The following is a 6,132-nucleotide window of genomic DNA, read 5'->3' as shown; positions in this document are numbered from 1 at the left end:
CAGACTTATCAAAAAGAAAAGAGAAAGGACCCAAATAAATAAAATCATGAATGAAAGAGGAGAGATCACAACTAACACCAAAGAAATACAAACTATTATAAGAACATACTATGAGCAACTCTACGCCAACAAATTTGACAATTTGGAAGAAATGGATGCATTCCTAGAAACATATAAACTACCACAACTGAACCAGGAAGAAATAGAAATCCTGAACAGACCCATAACCAGTAAGGAGATTGAAACAGTCATTAAAAATCTCCAAACAAACAAAAGCCCAGGGCCAGACGGCTTCCAGGGGGAATTCTACCAAACATTTAAAGAAGAACTAATTCTTATTCTCCTGAAACTGTTCCAAAAAATAGAAATGGAAGGAAAACTTCCAAACTCATTTTATGAGGCCAACATCACCTTGATCCCAAAACCAGACAAGGATCCCATCAAAAAAGAGAGCTATAGACCAATATCCTTGATAAACACAGATGTGAAAATTCTCACCAAAATACTAGCCAATAGGATTCAACAGTACATTAAAAGGATTATTCAACACGACCAAGTGGGATTTATTCCAGGGCTGCAAGGCTGGTTCAACATCCGCAAATCAGTCAATGTGATACAACACATCAATAAAAGAAAGAACAAGAACCATATGATACTCTCAATAGATGCTGAAAAAGCATTTGACAAAGTACAGCATCCCTTCTTGATCAAAACCCTTCAAAGTGTAGGGATAGAGGGCACATACCTCAATATCATCAAAGCCATCTATGAAAAACCCATCGCAAATATCATTCTCAATGGAGAAAAACTGAAAGCTTTTCCGCTAAGGTCAGGAACACGGCAGGGATGTCCATTATCATCACTGCTATTCAACATAGTACTAGAAGTCCTAGCCTCAGCAATCAGACAACAAAAGGAAATTAAAGGCATCCAAATCAGCAAAGAAGAAGTCAAACTATCACTCTTCGTAGATGATATGATACTATATGTGGAAAACCCAAAAGACTCCACTCCAAAACTGCTAGAACTTGTACAGGAATTCAGTAAAGTGTCAGGATATAAAATCAATGCACAGAAATCAGTTGCATTTCCCTACAACAACAACAAGACAGAAGAAAGAGAAATTAAGGAGTCAACCCCATTTACAGTTGCACCCCAAACCATAAGATACCTAGGAATAAACCTAACCAAAGAGGCTAAGAATCTATAATCAGAAAACTATAAGTACTCATGAAAGAAATTGAGGAAGACACAAAGAAATGGAAAAATGTGTTCCATGCTCCTGGATTGGAAGAATAAATATTGTGAAAATGTCTATGCTACCTAAAGCAATCTACACATTTAATGCAATTCCTATCAAAGTACCATCCATCTTTTTCAAAGAATTGGAACAAATAATCCTAAAATTTATATGGAACCAGAAAAGACCTCGAATAGCCAAAGGGATATTGAAAAAGAAAGCCAACGTTGGTGGCCTCACAATTCCGGACTTCAAGCTCTATTACAAAGCTGTCATCATCAAGACAGCATGGTATTGGCACAAAAACAGACACATAGATCAATGGAACAGAATAGAGAGCCCAGAAATAGACCCTCAACTCTATGGTCAACTAATCTTCAACAAAGCAGGAAAGAATGTCCAATGGAAAAAAGACAGCCTCTTCAATAAATGGTGTTGGGACAATTGGACAGCCACATGCAGAAAAATTAAATTGGACCATTTCCTTACACCACACATGAAAATAGACTTAAAATGGATGAAGGACCTCAATGTGAGAAAGGAATCCATCAAAATCCTTGAGGAGAACACAGGCAGCAACCTCTTCGACCTCAGCCGCAGCAACAGCTTCCTAGGAACATCGCCAAAGGCAAGGGAAGCAAGGGCAAAAATGAACTATTGGGATTTCATCAAGATCAAAAGCTTTTGCACAGCAAAGGAAACAGTTAACAAAACCAACAGACAGCTGACAGAATGGGAGAAGATATTTGCAAACAACATATCAGATAAAGGACTAGTGTCCAAAATCTATAAAGAACTTAGCAAACTCAACACCCAAAGAACAAATAATCCAATCAAGAAATGGGCAGAGGACATGAACAGACATTTCTGCAAAGAAGACATCCAGATGGCCAACAGACACATGAAAAAGTGCTCCATATCACTTGGCATCAGGGAAATACGAATCAAAACCACAATGAGATATCACCTCACACCAGTCAGAATGGCTAAAATCAACAAGTCAGGAAATGACAGATGCTGGCGAGGATGCAGAGAAAGGGGAACCCTCCTACACTGTTGGTGGGAATGCAAGCTGGTGCAACCACTCTGGAAAACAGCATGGAGGTTCCTCAAAATGTTGAAAATAGAACTGCCCTATGACCCAGCAATTGCACTACTGGGTATTTACCCTAAAGATTCAAACGTAGTGGTCCAAAGGGGCACGTACACCCGAATGTTTATAGCAATAATGTCCACAATAGCCAAACTATGGAAAGAACCTAGATGTCCATCAACAGATGAATGGATAAAGAAGAGGTGGTATATATACACAATGGAATACTATGCAGCCATCAAAAGAAATGAAATCTTGCCATTTGCGACAACATGGATGGAACTAGAGCGTATCATGCTCAGCGAAATAAGTCAAGCGGAGAAAGACAACTATCATATGATCTCCCTGATATGAGGAAGTGGTGATGCAACATGGGGGCTTAAGTGGGTAGGAGAAGTATAAATGAAACAAGATGGGATTGGGAGGGAGACAAACCATAAGTGACTCTTAATCTCACGAAACAAACTGTGGGTTGCTGGGGGGAAGGGGGTTGGGAGAAGGGGGGTGGGGTTATGGACATTGGGGAGGGTATGTGCTTTGGTGAGTGCTGTGAAGTGTGTAAACCTGGCGATTCACAGACCTGTACTCCTGGGGATAAAAATATATGTTTATAAAAAATAAAAAAATTTAAAAAAATTATCTATAAATTCAACACAATCCAGGTCACAAATCTAGCAGAATTTTTTGGTAGAAACTCAAACACTGGTTATAAAACATGCACAGAACTGCAAAGAACCTAGACTACTCAAAGCCTGAAAAAGAACACATTTGTAGGATTTACATTATCTGATTTCAAGACTTACTGCAAATGTACAGTAATAAAAAGAGTATGGTATTGGCCAAACCAGAGAAAAATAGATCAATGGGATAAAATAGAATGCTCCAAAATAAATCCACACTTACATAGACATTTGATTTTCCACAAAGGTGCCAAAACAATCCAAGGGGGGAAAGAATGGCTCTTTAAAACATAGTTCTGGAACAACTGAACATTCATATGGAAAAAGAATCTTGACTGTTTTTTTACACCACACTCACAGATTAATAAGAGTTTAAAGGAAAACATAAGAGAACATATTAGTTATTAGTTTGGTGTAAGCTACAGTTTCTCAGGAAAAACACAAAAGCAGTGACCCAATAGTGCAAAACAATTTAGATTTTACCAAGAACGTATGCATAACAAAAGATGCCATTACAAAAATGAGTAGGCTAGTCTAGAAAAACTATTCACAAGGCTGACATTTACAGTATATAAAGAAACCACACAACTTTATAATGAAAGGACAAACAAAAATTTTTTAATCAACAAAAAATTTGAATATTTAACAAAGTAATATATACAAATAACCAATAAGTAAATTTTAAACACACTTGACATTATTAGCCTGGAAAGAAATGTAAATTAAAGTCACAATGAAGTAGATCCACCAGCAAAGACAACATTAAAAAATAAAAATAAAAAAGGCACCAAGTGTTGGTGAAGCCGTAATGAAACTAGAATTTTCTCACATTCTTTCATTGTTACACAATTACTATAGAGGGAAAAGGAGGTCTGGAAGATTATTACAGAACTAAAGACACAGCTTTAACAGAATTAAAGACACAGCTGTGACCCTGTGATTCTACCCTTAGGTTTTACCAGAGATATCAAAGACAAATCTGTAGAAAGACTTGGATAAGACTGTTCGCAATAACTCTACTCATAGTGGCCAGAAATTAGGAATAGTTTGAGTGTTCATCAACAGAAGATTAAATCAACAAAATGTGACTTATTTAAACAATGGAATGCTACTCAGAAATTTTAAAAAGGAATGAACTATTGATATAAGATGAATCTCAAAATCTCATTCTGAATAAACACAAGAATACATATTGTATCATCCCATCCTTATGAAATCCTAAAATAGCCAAAAGGAACCTATTATAGAACAAAATCAAAGCAGAGGTTGGACATGGAACAGAGGTAGGAATTAGCTGGTAGGAGACATGAGAGAATTTTCTGGAAGGAGGGTAATATTCTGAGTCGTGACAGATGTTTGAGTTACACGGATATATTCCTTGGTCCAACCTTAAATGTTCCCTTAATATTTGCAAATTTGTTTGTTTATAAAGGATGTCATGGAAGGAAAAAAACTGTTAAACAGATTTTGAAGAGAGTGTGCAGAAGTACTTAGGGAGAAGTATACTGATGTAGACTTTTTACCTGGACATGCATCCCCAAACCAAATGAACTGATGGATGAAGAGTAGAATGGATAGACAGATGAATAGGCAATAAGGGCTAGAAGGCTGGTGATAGAATCTAGATGATGGGCAACAGCATCTCATGTGTCTAACCTGGATCTAAGCCAGCATCAGAAAGCTTTGTTTAACTTGTCACTGAAACCTCTCTTTGAGCAGCACATCTTTTCAGGCTTCACAACCTGGAGATGCCTGTCACTGCTCAGCCTGTCAGAATCTCCATTTAAGCACAGAGTCATTCCCGGTGGCATCCAACGAGCAAGATATGATCCCAGACCTAGCACTAGTACACCACCCAGGACTATTTTATTCTAATAAGCAGACTTCTGGCTCATTGCTAAATGCCAGCTAAAGACAGAACCATCTGGAAAGCAGAGTGTAGAATGATCTCTATTTTTCCAAGCATCAAAGCAAGGTGGAACATTTCTGAATGAAACCATGGATGTTATTCATAAAATCTGGGCCACATGAGGTTAGAGGCATATTGATTTCCAGTCTAAGGATGAATTGGCCATCTTTGGCCTTTCCAGAAAATGACCACAGATTAAAATGATGAAGAACAGATGCTACTATTTGAAGCTTCAATTAGAAAGCCCTAAATGCGTTTAATTGGCAAGACAGCCATAACAACTGTGTCCTGCCACAGATTGACGGAAGGATGACAAATGTTTTAATGTGGTTAAGACAAATCCTGGGTCTAGCTGCTTCTGAATAAACAATCCGGTCAGTTTGAAAAGGTTTGAAGGAATCAAACTTGCCAATACTTACCAAGTTCCAGGAAGGTCTTAGATTAGTGTAATTCCATGTTAGAATTGGGCTTGAGGGGGGAAAAAAAAAAACTATTTTTTTTAAAAAAGTGTTTTCTTAGAAGAGCTCCTTAATGAGAAAATCTGTATCTAGCAGAGCTTAGAGAGAGCATAGCCATAGATCCGCCCCTGGCTTGTCTGGAAGGCTTCTGCCTCCCTTTTCCTACCTCTTCCTATCTCTCAGTAGCCCTCCCCTTTCCATTACCCAAAAGCCTCATCTTCTCACAAAGTCACAGAAAATATATATCATATAATATATGTATATATATTCACACTAAGTGACAGCTAACTGACTAATGTTGGACTATTTGTCTTTGTGGAAAAGTCTACAGTGCTTAAGACAGTAAAATGTATCACTAATGATTAAATTGTAGGCATCGGTGACAAACTGGAAAAATATTAGAGGCAAAAAGCATTCAATACATAGTCATTTATTCATAAACTAGGTATTAACATCCCCTCTTTGAACAGCTCTTTGTAAGTTACCATGAGAAATACAGTGAACTAGAAATCAAATTTCCTTCCCTCCAAGAGTCTACAAATAGAGGAGTTCAGTACATAAATAAATATTTGATCGATGCCTGATATAGATTATGTGATTAGTAAATATCATGTATTCTCTAGAAATTCAAGGAATGGAAGAGAACTTCTAAGTAAGGTGTTCAGAGAGGGCTTCAGGGAAGAGGTTCATAATGAGTTATCCATGAAGGGCTCAACTCATTCAGCTGAGAATAAGGAAGGCAGGCTGCATGG

This window comes from Neovison vison, chromosome 12 (genome assembly GCF_020171115.1).
Source record: "Neovison vison isolate M4711 chromosome 12, ASM_NN_V1, whole genome shotgun sequence".
In the NCBI taxonomy this organism is placed as follows: Eukaryota; Metazoa; Chordata; class Mammalia; order Carnivora; family Mustelidae; genus Neogale; species Neogale vison.
The sequence above is the reverse complement of the archived record's forward strand: the minus strand, read 5'-3'. Positions refer to the sequence as shown.